Source organism: Equus asinus, chromosome 3 (assembly GCF_041296235.1).
Source record: "Equus asinus isolate D_3611 breed Donkey chromosome 3, EquAss-T2T_v2, whole genome shotgun sequence".
Taxonomy (NCBI): Eukaryota; Metazoa; Chordata; class Mammalia; order Perissodactyla; family Equidae; genus Equus; species Equus asinus.
Window position 1 is genome coordinate 153,587,638 of NC_091792.1, and position 14,392 is coordinate 153,602,029.

Consider the following 14,392-nt stretch of genomic DNA (forward strand, 5'->3'; position numbering starts at 1 on the left):
ACTGGAATAAGGACAGCCATACAGAAGTGTGGAACAGAACAGAGAGGCCAAAATAGATCCATGCATCTATGGTCAACTGATCTTTTACAAGGGTTCCTATAATACACAACGGGGAAAGGATGGTCTCTTCAACAAATAGTTTTGGCAAAACTGGATATCCACATGCAAAACAATTAAATGGGACCCTTACCCTATACCATTCACAAAAAATCAACTGAAAACGGATTAAAGACTTGGAACAGCAAAATTCCTAGAGGAAAACATAGGAGGATTCTTCAAGATATTTGTATTGATTTCATGGTTATGGCACTGAAACCACAGGAACAAAACCAAAAATAAACAAATGGGATTGGTTCAAACTTAAATCTTCGTGGCAAAGGAAAAAATCAGCAGAGTAAAAAGGAAATCTATGGAATGGGAGAAAATATTTGCAAACCATATGTCTTAGACTGTTCAGGATGCTAAAATGAAATGCCACAGACTGGGTAATTAAATTGATTTCTCACAGTTCTAGAGGCTGGAAGTCTAAGATCATGGTGCCAGCATAGTCAGGTGAGGGCCCTGTTCTTGGTCACAAATTTCTCATTGTATCTTCACATGGCAGAAGGGGCTAGAGAACTCTCTGAGGTCTCTTTTATAGGAGCATTAATGGGATTATATAACCTAATATAACCTCTCATAACCTAAGCATCTCCCAAAGGCCCCACTCCTAAAATCATCACGTTGGGCATTAAGATTTCAATGTAAGAATTTGAAGGGACACCAACAATCAGACCACAGCACATACATCTGATAAGGAGTTAATCTCCAAAATATATGAGGAGCTCCTACAACTTAACTGTAAAAAAAAAAAAAAATCCAAAAAAACCACACCTAATAATTTGATTTTAAAACGGGCTAAGGACTTAACTAGACATTTCTCCAAAGAAGACGTGCAAATGGTCAACAGGTAAGCGAAAAAGATTGCTAATCATCAGGACAATATAAATCAGAACCACCATGAGCTAGAACCTAATACCTGTCAGAATGGCTATTATCAAAAAAACAAAGACAACTGTCAGCAAGTGTGTGGAGAAATTGGAACCCTTGCACACTGTTGATGGGAATGCAAAATGCTGCAGCCTCTATAGAAAACAGTATGGAGGTTCCTCAAAAGATTAAAAGTAGAACTATCATATGATCCAGCAATCTCACTTTGGTATTTATTTGAAAGAACTGAAATCAGGATCTTGAAGGAATATTCACACTCTTATGTTCATTGCAGCACTATTCACAATAGCCAAGATCTAGAAACAGATTCAGAGTGTGTTTATAGACAAATGGATAAAGAAAATATGGGGGGGGGGTGCGTGTGTATGTACATATATACATACACAATGGAATACGATTCATCCTTTAAAAAGAAGGAAATCCTGCAATATGCGATAACACAAATGAACCGTGAAGACATTATGCTAAGTGGAAAAAGCCAGCCACAGAAAGGCAAATGCTGCATGATTCCACTTATAGGACGTATCTAAAATACTCAAATTTATAGAATCAAAGAGTGGAATGGTGGTTGTCAGGAGCTGAGGGGAGGTGGATATAGAAAGTTACTAATCAAGAGGCATAAAATTTCAGTTAAACAAGATGAACAAGCTCTAGAGATGTGCTGTACAACATTGTACCTATGGTCAACAATACTGTATTATATATTTAAAATTTTGTGAATAGAGTAGATCGCATGCTGTGTTCTTACCACAATAAAATAAAATTCAAAAAAAGAAATTTCAGAACACTAATGACTAAACACAGGGCCTGCAAACTTATATAGAGAAAAATAGGTTATCTACAAAGAAATAAAGGTGAGAGCATCCTCAGACACATCAGGAACACTGGATGTCAGAAAACAATAAGGAAAGGATGTTAAAGATAGGAGGGAAAAATAACTTTCCAATCCAGAATTTCATATGTAGCCAAACTGTTAGGACCAATAAGAGTGAATGAAGTTTGTAACCCACATACCCACCCTTTGGAAGTTACTTGAGAACATACAACAGCAAAAATGAAAGTAGAAACTGAGAGGAAGACATGGATTCCAGGAAGGGGGGAATTTAACCCAAGACAACAGTAAAGGGAAGCTCAGAGAATAGGTGCTATGAAGCCACTTTAGGGAACAAACAGTCCGGATTCAATGAGGATGACAGAAAGAAGGATCCAGAGGAAAAAAGGATTAATCAGAGTAAGAAGAATGCTTGATAGTGTAGAATGAGAGGGGTGACATCACCAGATGGTAACACTGTTCATTCCTGACTTCACCACCCCTCACAAGAAGAATAACTAAAAACTATTCGCCGACAAGACCACACTGAGAAAACCCTAGAACTTGGGGGTCAGGCTGAAGCACCCCTTCACCAAGAAACTGAGAAAGATTGGGCATAAGCTAAGAGCACAATTTTCAAGAAATTTTTAAAAAGAAAAGCCATTGAAAACTTTCAGAAAAACAAGACTGTATAAGGATATCATGATCCATATTTGAAGCAGCTGTGTAATATTGGAACAGAAACTCAGTCAGCTTCAAGAGGAACATTCAAGTGGATTCCAAGCACATGGATATTCTTCATATATATCCATACACAACATCGGGAACAGGACAAGACAGAAGATGCTTCGATTTAGAGAGGTAAATGAAAAATGATGCTGAAATCACATAAAACAAGTGCTCAAATTCACTCAGACAACTCACTGAGTTAGGAAATGAAACTGAGCAGAATTACATGTTTGTAAAACAAAAATTAAATTTGAGTAATTGCTATAGGAAATTGATCTTATGTGTAGGAGTTAATGTTTCTTCTTTTATTATCAAAATGTAAGCAAGGCACATAAACTAAATTAAACAAGAAATTGCGTAGAATTAAAACGAGGATTTGCTGGATATGATAAAAACTTTGGAAAGCATAAACATTACACGTTTCCCCACTTCCCCCGTCATTCAGGTTAAATTATTACACAGGAAAAGGGGTCGCGTTTACCCCTGAGCCTGGGTCCTCCCTCACTCCTCCCTACCTCGGCACGCAGCACTGTCCTTCTTAGCATAACACAGTGTGAGACACTCATCTTAGCAAGATCTTCATTTACCGACGTTACTCACTGCCAGCTGGAGCTGATTCTGTGAGTACACATATGCTCTTTTTTCAAAAATGTCTAGCCTGGTCTCAAGGTATCATATTGGCCCACCAGAATGAAGATTATTTTAAGACCAGAGAAAGTTTCCTTTTCTTTATTAAATTCTTTAAGAGAGATCTATTCTACTCGAAAATAAAATTCTTACTGAATTAACTAGGTTTGCTGGTCTACAGTACTTTTCACATGTGTCTAGATCATATATATCATGTTCCTCCATTCACCTGAATAGTGTATATCCCAATAGTCATCTCAGGTAAGGCAGATGAAGGAGAAATTTGCCTAAAATGCCATAGTTCACTTATTCAGCCATCCATCAGTCATGCAACCTTTAGGGATTGAGTATCTAATGTATGCCAGGCATGGTGCTGCATATGGGCACACAGTAGCGAGTGGATCGTTATGTGATGAGATTTGTTTTTGGAAAAACTCACAGTTGGCTGCATGGTCAACAGGCTAGAGGGTAAAAGAGGACATAGTAGAAGGAGATTGGATGCCTAATTGACAGATGATGAAATGTGTAAAACCCATGGGACCTGATGTTGAGGGAGAGGAAGAAGGAGGTATCAAGGACACCTCCTAGGTGTCAAACTTCTTACCTGGATGATGTTCTAAGGAGAGCTTCTAACAACAATCATGTTGGGCACCGAAGAAAATCCCTTTTCAGGAAATCCCCGAAAAGCCTCTCCTTGGGCTGGGGTATTGCCACAGGCACTTGGTTTATCTCAAGAGTTTCCATGCTCATAAATTCATTCAACTTCAAGACTCCCTAATCACACTCTTGTATTTTAAGCTTATTATGGAAGAAATTCAAACCACATGAGTGTTTGTCTATAAGCCAAAATTTGCTCAAGATAAGCCAGTAGTAACAAGTTCACTTCAGGCCTACTTGCTCTTTAACATCTTTGATCTTTGATGATTTAAGGGAGAAGGTGGCTAACAAACATCCAAGAGTTCTTTCCAGATGGAAAACGAGGATTTTTCTTTTTCTGATTTCCCCTTAAACTTGTCATTATTTGGTAGAGGTAGTCAAAATAAACACATTATGCTTCAAAGGAGCCAGCACATAAGAGCCCAGATAACAGTGAGATGAATCTACTTGTCTCAGTAGACACACACTCTGAACACAGACGTTCAGGAAATGAAGAGTGGGCACTAGTGATAATGTATTGCATCATTTCTTTGACCTCAAGATGAAAGCAAACAAGAGAAGCAAAATGTGCCACTCACCAGGCTGTAAAAATGGAACGTGCCACACAGCTCTGATCTATCATATGAATTCTGTCTTTGCCAGAAATATGGAGCATATTCATCAGGACGCCAGCTATTCCTTGCCCTGTCTATGTGTCCTTGTGAAAGAGGGATGAAATTAAGGAATAGGAAAGAAGGGTTTTAAATTTAATTTAATTTAGCTAATATATCAAGCCATATTCATTGAGCTATTCCAATCTTCTGAAAGGATAAAGAAAAATGAATACTTGGTTTTCACTGTGACAAACTTTGGATGTGTCTCTTTACTACTGCTCACAGCAAACTTGAGAGGATGCAACTATGTTCCCCATTTTCAGATGAGGAAAACAGAGTTTGGCAAGGTTATGGAACTTGCCCAAGGTCACATAGGTAGGATTTACTAGGGCCAGGACCTACATCCAAATCTAATTCTAAAGTTCACGTGGTACTCTAAATCTCAGTACTAGATGCTCTATAAATACAAAGCCGTATGACTACAACAAGTGTAAATAAAACAATACAAGAATGGTAGAACATGGCTCACATTTGAATGCTAACCCAATGATGCTTAGTGTAAAGCTAGGAGATTTCACAGGTGAAAACCCGGGAATGCATAGTGAAAGGCGTTTGTTCTCTGGAATCAGACAGACCCCAGTCCTAGTCTCAACTCACCTTTACTTGCCCTGTGACCTTGAGCAAAGTGCATACCCTCTTAGCTGTAGATTCCTCACATACAAAGTAAAGTTTTCCCCATCTCAGAGTTTTCGTGAGGATTAAATGAGATGATGTGCTTAAATTATTATCTGACAGTGTGTCTGGTACAAAGCATCTCTCCCCAAATTATCAATTTCATGTCACTAAAGTTAGAGACACTGTGAGATGGAGAAACTGAAAAGGAATTCACCAACCAAGTTAGTATCTAAATGACGAGTTGCAAGAGTTCACGTGATAAAGTTAGTTATAGACCCACCTATATGTATGTACATAAACATACACATATGTGCACATTTGAGTTTTATATTTGCTAAAGAATAAGTTCGTTTCAAAACCCTACTATAGTTATACCTGTCAGAGACCTAGTTATCTAGTGCTCTACCAGAAAAAAAAATGTAAATTTCCTATTAGTGTCACCAGCTCGATGGGTGATGCACACATGGACATTTCAAGGTCAAGTCCCAGGACGAATGAGTGTAAACGCAGCAGCTGGAACAACATGATAGCCAGCTTCAAAATTCTTGTGATCACAAAATTGACACTCAAACACAGTCTTTCGGGGAAAGAGGTCATCTCTAGTTAGATAAAAGCTATTCTCCATTTAAAAAGCAATAAATTCCAAAAAAAAAAATCTAAAAGTGATAAATTCTAATTATAAATTTTAGAATATACCAAACAAAGAAAAGGGTAATCCTAGTGCTCCCAAGAAATATTGCCTCTTCCTGTAATGGTTGTTATGCAGAGTTTGTTTACATTGTAATAATTTTATTATAGAGACTCTGCCATTTTAACCAGGCTTTTCCTTCAACAGCACAAAGGAATTTTTAAGATTGGTTAAATCTCTGAAAACAGACTGCGCTATACAGAATATCCCACTAACCAGCTCTGTGTCCTTGAGCGGGATGCTCAACTTCTTTAAGCCTCAAATGTTCACACACAAAGTGAGAATAATAACAACTGCCACCTTATTATAGGACTGTGTGAGGATAAAGTGACATGATCCATGTAAAACTCTTAGCAGAGTACTCAGTAGAAAGTAAGAACTCAATACAATTATTATTAGTTATAACTAGGAGGACTTTTTGCAATTGCAAATGACAAAAAAAGTTTTTTTCCACTGACTTCAGCAAACGGAAGCACATTTACTTTCGAAATGGAAAGTCCAGATGTAGACTTGGCCAGGGGCTCAGTCAATAAGGCGAGCCTTACTCAGAGACAGTCTCTGCCCATCGGGTAGCAAGATGGCTGCAGTGGTACAGGTGCTAGCCTGGCTCCCCCAACTCCAAGGCCGGCAGACAGAGCCTCTTTCTGTTTGCGCCTGCACAGGTCCCAGGATTCCTTTGGATTGGACCAACTTAGGTCACTTACACACTCAAAACAACGATTGCTTCTGGGGGAATTCAACACTTTGATTGGCTAGTTGTGGTAGGCTGATTGATGGCCCTCCAAGGCTGTCCATAATCCCAAGAACCCATGAATGTGATATCTTATGTGGCAAAAAGGACTTCGCAGACGTGATTAAATTAAGGATCTTAAGATGGGAAGATTATCCTGCATGACCTGGGTAGGCCCCATGTAATCATAAGGGTCCTTATAAGAGGGAGGCTGGAGGGCCAGAGGTCAGGCAATGAGACAATGGAATCAGAGATTAGAATACTATGGCCGGAAGCCAAGGAGTGCCAGCGGGCTGTACAAGCTGGAAGTGACAAGGAACATATCTCCTCCTGGGGCCTCCCAAAGGAACCAGCCCTGGCTGCTTTTACACTCTGATTTCAACCCCAAGAGAACCATTTTGGACTTCTGACCTCCAGAACTGTAAACCACTAAGTTTGTGGTAATTTATTACAGTCACACCAAGAAAACAAATACCTCAGTCTTGGGTCACAATCCCCGCCCCCCTGGGGTGGGGGGTGGGGCTCAGATCGCATGGAGGAGAATGGAGGAGGAATAACTCTCCAAAAGGAAAACAAAGATTCTGTTATTAGATGAGAATGAGTATTGGGGCAAAAGTCCACAACATCCACATATCAAAATTGGCTTTGTTGCTGAAGCTTTTTGCTATTGTTATTTTTTTTTTAATTCTGCATAAACAACATTACAACATCTAAATACATTCTTTTTTTAAATTTTATTTATTTTTTTTTCTTCTTCTTCTCCCCAAAGCCCCCCAGTACGTAGTTGTATATTCTACATGTAGGTCCTTCTGGTTGTGCTGTGTGGGACACCACCTCAGCATGGCCTGATGAGCGGTGCCATGTCCATGCCCAGGATCCAAACTGGTGAAACCCCGGGACACCAAAGCGGAGCGCATGAACGTAACCTCTCAGCCATGCAGCTGGCCCTACACAATAGCTGAATACATTCTTGAGGAGCTTTGTCACCTTCTATACTTGCACATTGGATCCTTGAAAAGAGGTATCTTTTTTGTTCAGCCTGAACATGCATGATGTTAGGATAGCAATAAGTTGGGGGTGACCTGTATAGCAAGTTGGCGTGTTGTTTTCCTATTAGTATCGATCACATCACATAAAGGAATCTGATAATAGTAATGAACATGGTCAGACAAATGCAAAACAAACTCAGTTATGTCAATTTAAGTGCTGGGCCTCCTTCTTTCACTGACAGGCTTGTTTATCTTCAACACTGCTTTCCTCCTTTGCCTCTTGGGCTGCATAGTGGCAGGAATTGAATGAACAAAGTGAGCTTAAAGCCACCTTCTGGTTTCATGATTCTATAGGTCACTCTACGGTAGTGGCACTGATTGCGAGGGAAGCTCAGTGTCTCCTTTGGGACATGAGGAGCTTGCGGGAGGGTTGAAGGGTTCTGAGTTTGGGAGTGTTAGGATAATATTAAAAATAAAGCTTGTCAAGAGGCCAGAAACACTCAATTTCAGGGCTAACTGCACCATCCCCCAGTTTTCTCTTCTAGGTAATGAAAGAAGAATGTGACGGACTCCATAGCTAGCACAGTAGAGGAGGTTCTTAGTGAGGAAATGGGCTGGGAAAAGGTTATCTTTCTGAGAGTGGTAGAGAGTGGTGAAAGTTGTATATTAAAATCATCTGGGAGATTTTCTTTAATTGAAAATTGAACAATCTCAGAGCCCCTCATCCAAATTAATTCTGAATATCAGAATTCAAGGTAGAAGGCCTTGGATAATGTGATGAAAAGTCTTGCAGGTGATTTTGATACATCCCCATTCTCCAATATGGAGATACATCCCCACTCTCCAAAGCCACTCCTGAGAATCAGGGTCTAGATTATATTTAACTTCTTTTTCAGTTCTCTGTCTTGATTCTGACTTACCACTCTATGCACTGTTTTTCCGTGTAAAGGAACTCAGTGGACACTGGAGAAAGATGTGGAACTACCACCACCAGCCTACTTTCTACCTACTGCCCTTTTCTAGGCCAGAGTGTAGACAGGGCTCTGTGCCACCAGGCATGTCCAGAATTCAGAGCACTATCCCAGCCCTGAAACAAACTCAACCTGACAGGCTTAGGTGACAGAGGCTGCCCCAGGCCTCAAAGGTAGAATCCTGAGTTTCCCAGACAAATACATACAAGTGAGAAGTCAAATTCTGCAGCACAACCTGCCGTCTCCCATAGTGAGATTCTGGGCACTACAAAATATGGCAGGTTCAGAAACTCAATTTTCCCTGACAGTTCAGCGTCAGGCTCTGACAAGACAAGCTGCTTCATTATCTGCCTGGGAAAGAGGAACAAACAATTTTGTTGAGTCAGGAATAGTTGATGCGGGTAAATGCTTTATCCAGGGAAATGTTTGTCATCTAGCGCCATGTTGGGCCGTTAACAAGTCATTTCCAGGACTGCTCTAGAAATGAAACCATCTTTATTTGACATGGTGTCATTACCACTATTTGTTACCCCAACCAAACATTCAAATCATTGAGGGATTGAGTAATTCAGCAAATGAGAAGAAACTAGAAAGCTAAATATAAAGAGCAATTGGGCCATAGGAAATCTCTGCTTCATCGAAGACATTAACTTTTTAAAGGAAGGATAATTTAAAAATTAGAAGACAATGTCATGATTTTTATAAGAAAAGCAGGGGTCGAAAGAGCTATATTGAGTGATTATGTCAAAAACTGTTCTGGGGCCGGCCCCCTGGCCAAGTAGCTAAGTTCACGCCCTCCACTTCTGCGGCCCAGGGTTTCGCTTGTTTGAATCCTGGGTGCGGACACGGCACCGTTCATCAGGCCAAGCTGAGGTGGCATCCCACATGCCACAACTGGAAGGACCCACAACTAAAAATATACAACTATGTACTGGAGGGCTTTGGGGAGAAAAAAAAGGAAAAACAAAATCTTTAAAAAAAGCCAAACAAACTCTGCTATATCCTATTAATCTTAACAACAAAACTTAGCACTGTGTTGATTTTATAGACGAAAATGTTGAGGACCAAAAAGCCAGAAAGCATTAAGTAAAATGATTTCCCCAAGTTCTCCTGGTGTATAAGTGGGAAGAAGAAACATTTCTTCCCTTTCTAGCACAATCTTGGTATGTCTCTTGGTTTAAACTGAAGAATATTTGCACTCCCACGCAAAACACTCTGTGGGCTCTTTCCTCACAGAGTTGAGGAAATGGTGGTGTCTAGAGCAGAGCCTTAGTCATAACCATCAGACACCCTGTGCCTGACCACAGGCTTATCTGGGACTCTTTGACAAGTCATATACATGATTAGGGACTTTTGTTTCCTTCCCCTTGCAAGAGAGAAATCTACATCAAATTGGGCAAAGTAAAAGAGAATTTGGTGGATGCATTTTGAGGCATTTGAAAAGGGATAAATAACCTAATGGGAGAAATGTAGAGTCTTTCAGAAAACTGGAACCAGTGCTCAGAATGCTGCCAGGATACATTCTCTCTCTCAATCTCTACCTTCTTTGTTTCTATGGTCTCTGCATCACCCTCACTGTCTTGCCACAGACTGGTTTACTCCATGTACCAGGAAACCTGTCTCCTAACCTCTGGAGAGCAACTCGTCCACATTCATTCCAGTCACAGATTCAGAAATCAGCTCGCCTTGTGTTGGGCACCCACCCTTGGACAATCACCTGAGGCCAGATAGGTAGCTCAGACAGGCAGGGTAGCTCCTATGCTGACAACACAAATGAAGTGGAAAAAGAGAACTTTCCAGAACAGGGAGGCTACTGGGCTGGCAGTACCATTGACATCCGGGACATAATAGAGGTGCACAGCCACAAGGTAAGGGAGAAGCTTCCTGGAAGTCTATTGTAAATATTGCAATGTCCCAGGAACTCTGTTACATTTTCAAACTCCAAGTAGGTGGTTGTCAAGACTTCAGAGCATGCACACACTCACTTACTCATTCCTCAGACATTTACTGGTGCTAAAATAGAAGGAAAAATAAGAATAAGATATGATCCCTACCCTCAGAGTTTACTGCCTGCCGGGGAAACAGACAAGTATACTAATGATGTCAGTATTGTGAGCCGAGTGTATTAATGAAGGTCCATAGAGGGCAGTGTTTTTCATGCTGTATGTGGAGACCCATTGGCAGGTCATTAAATCAATTTAGTGGGCCTCAGACAGCATTTTAAAAAAAGAAATAAAACAGGCCAGAATATATCAGTGTACATTGCACAGCAGTAAAGATGCAAGGATCTGGTGAAACGGTTGGGTTTCAATTGTGTGGGAGGCTGTGTATGTGTAGGTTTATACAACCAAGTCATGATGTAAAATACATTTCTTACTTTGGGCCATTGTCAAGAATCTTTGAAAGACACTGATATGATATGAGCAGGAACACAGAGAAGAGACATCTAAACAAGACTAGGAGGAGGTAGAAGAGGAAGAGGTTTCTGAAGAAGAGAGCTCTTAACCTGAATCTTGGAAAAGGCAGTAATTCCAAGAGGGAGGGCAGCTGTGAAAAAGGCACAGAGAATTGAGAAAGCAGGGCAGATTGATGAAGCCTTGTGGCAGAAAGCTGTTGGAAGATGGCTCACGCATTACAGTTTGATTCCTCAAGCCACTATCCCAGGACTGAGAGCTGAGGGTGTAGAATGGAAAGATGGGGCACATTCTTATAATTGAAAATACAAAGTCATGAGTGGCAATGCTATTAGTAGAACAAAATGCTATAGGGGCCAGCCCTGTGGCAAGTGGTTAAGCTCACGCCCTCCGTTTCGGCAGCCCAGGGTTTCCCGGGTTTGGATCCTGGGCACGGACATGGCACCGCTCACCACGTCATGCTGAGGTGGCATCCCACATGGCACAACTAGAAGGACCCACAACTGAAAATACAACTATGTACCAGAGGGCTTTGGGGAAAAAAAAGGAAAAATTAAATCTTAAAAAAATAATAATAAAATGCTATAAAAGTTTAGAAATGTCAAAGGTTGCTTTGGCTTAGAGAAGCAGAGAAAGCTTCATGAAGGAGGGACCATTTTTGAGTCATCTATGAATACCTTACGGGTTTGGCACAGGGATCAATAGTTTGTTTGTGTGGTTGAGTTTGGTGAGTTAGGTGAGGAAAGAAGGAAACCTTCCCAGAAAATTTCAGAACCAAAGAGGAAGAGGAGACAGAATAAGCAATAGCCCCACCCCACAATGAGGCTGACTTAAACCCATTGTAGTAGCTCTTTAAGCGAGTTTGAGATACAATACCAAATAAAATTTAATTCCCTGTATGACACTCAAATATGTGCATCAGAGGGAGGCAGTCTAGCATCATAGCTAAGAGGCTAAGACCTGCAGTCAGGCTGCCAGGGTTCAAACTTACTTGCTATGTGATGTTGGTATGGTTACCTAACCTTTCTGTGCTTCTGCATTCTCATGGGTAAAACTGATATCTACAGTAGCAGCCATGGACGTGTGTTGCCCAGATCTTCTTCAAGAAAGAACTTGTTCTGCTGAGAGTAGTGTCGTTAGCTACCAGCCTTCTGCTGCAGCATCACTGGGATCCACTGCAGAATACAAGCTGAGGTCATGTTCATCCCAGGAGCTCTTAGTCAATGACAGAGCATGAAGGGAATACTAGGGCCTGGCCGTATTTGTCTAAAGTGAGACTCTGTTAAAAGGCAAGCTTTGCTTTGGATATTCCCCCTTGGGTTTGCCAAGACTTCGTCAAAGCTGCATCGTTGTCAGAGGCTCGCTCTACCCAATCCTGCTTCCTCCAAACTCTTCCCTTTCAGAGGTGTCAGATCTGCTTTGTGGTCTGAAGCCGTTTCTCACGCAATCCTGCTTCCTTACTCTTTATCTTTCACACGCAAAATGCCCAAAAAGCCTTTTGCACTGTCTGACCATCTCTTTCCCTGAATGGACACAATACCTAAGTATTGGCTGCCCAGGTCTCAGTCTTTGAACTGTTACTCTTTCTACACTCATTTCATAGATGAGCTCACTTAGTTTCTAGAGTTTTAATGCCATCTCTTTATTGAAGACTCTCAAATTTGTGACTCCAGCCCTTGAGCAGTCTTCTAAACTCCAAACACTTATATCCAATTTCTATTTAACGTCTCTGTCAGCTTTCCAATGGGAACTGAAGACTTAATGTGTCCAAGTCTAAACTCTTGATCTTTTCTCCTAAATCTGTCCCTTCTTCAGTCTTTTCCATCTCAGTAAATAACAATTCTATATTTATAGTTGCTGAGGGCAAACACTTTGGCGTCATCCTTATTTCTCTTTCCCTCATAGCCCACATCCAATCCATCAGCAAATCGTGTGGGTTCCACCTAAGAATACATACTGAAACTGACCAGTTCTCATCACCTGCACCAGTACAACGCTGTTTCAGGCCACCATGTCCCCTTCTCTGGATTATTACAATAGCCCCGTATTTGGACTTCCTATCTCTACCTTTGACGCACTCACTCTATTCTCAACACAGAAAACAGAGTACTCTTTTAAAATGTAAACCAGATCATGTCATTTTCATCTCAAAATCCTCCGACAGCATCTCCTGTCACTCAGAATAAAGCCTTAATCCTCAAAATAACCTATAAGACCCCATGTCATCTGGCCCCACCTTCAGTGTCCCCTTGTTCACTCACGTCTTTTATTCTCACTACACTGACTTCACTGCTGACCCCCAAATTCTCCAACATGCTCCCACCTTGGAATTTTGTACGCCTTATTCCCTTTGCCTGGAATATCCCTCCCCCAGATATCTGACTCTCTGTCTTACCTCCTTCACGTTTCTGTTCACACATCCCTCATTGGTGATGCCTTCCTTGAGATCTCTGTGCAAAATTGTATGCCCCAGCCTTCCCATTTCCCTTCTCTGCTGTACCTGTTTATAACTCTCTTAACATCTAGCATAATTGATTTTTGTCTTATTTCTCTGCTCTTCTCCACTAGGATATAAGTTCCAGGAGGGTGAAATTTTACACTTATTTTATTCCCTACAGTATCCTTAATACCTATTTGAATGTCTTGTATGTGGCAGAAACCCAATAACTGTCTGGTGTACAAATAAGTGAATTAGGATAATAAAAGTGCTGACATCATACAGGGGTTGTGATCTCTGCTAACTGATGTAAATTACTTAATACAGTGCCTGGCACGTAGAAGCAGTCAACAACTATGAGTTTGTGTTAATAATATTAACAATTCTTAGTCACTGCTGCCTTATGTAAGGTGGACACTTAAATGCTGGTCTCCATGCTGGGGATAAAATTTGACAGCAATGATTAGATGGGGGGCCACGGAATCAAGATGTCTCTCTATAAAACTATTTGTTGAGATTCCTTAAGAGAAAACTTTAGGATAATACATCCCATGTAGGTGAAAATTACTACAATTCACCCACAAAATGAGAGCTCTAAATAGTTTACTATATTCCTAACAAACGTTTGTACCATAAAGACTGCACAGTAGATTTCTAGGGTAAATGTCACTCTCTTCTCGATCACGTGAACAATTTTAGCCAGGTGTAACTGAAAGACAAGACTCTGGTTTGGTTTGCCTGGATCTCCTCTTTCATTGCCTAAGTCTTGGGACTATGTCCATTTTTTCAATAAATAGTTTTGGAGTGCCTGCTATGTCAAGGCAGTCTGATTGGCAAGGGAGATTCAGCAGCTAATGAGACAGGTTTCATTCCTGCTTTCATAGAGCTGACACTTTATTAGGGAAGAGGGGTAATTAACTAAGGAATTACAGCAGGTAAGTATTAGAATAGTGGAAGCACAGGATGACAGAAGCAAGTAACTTAGCTTGAGTGGGAAAGAAAATGGGGAAGCTCACTCTTTGCTTCTCAGAAGAGGTGATGTTTAAGACGACGTGTGAAATTATCCTGGTAAAGATTTAAA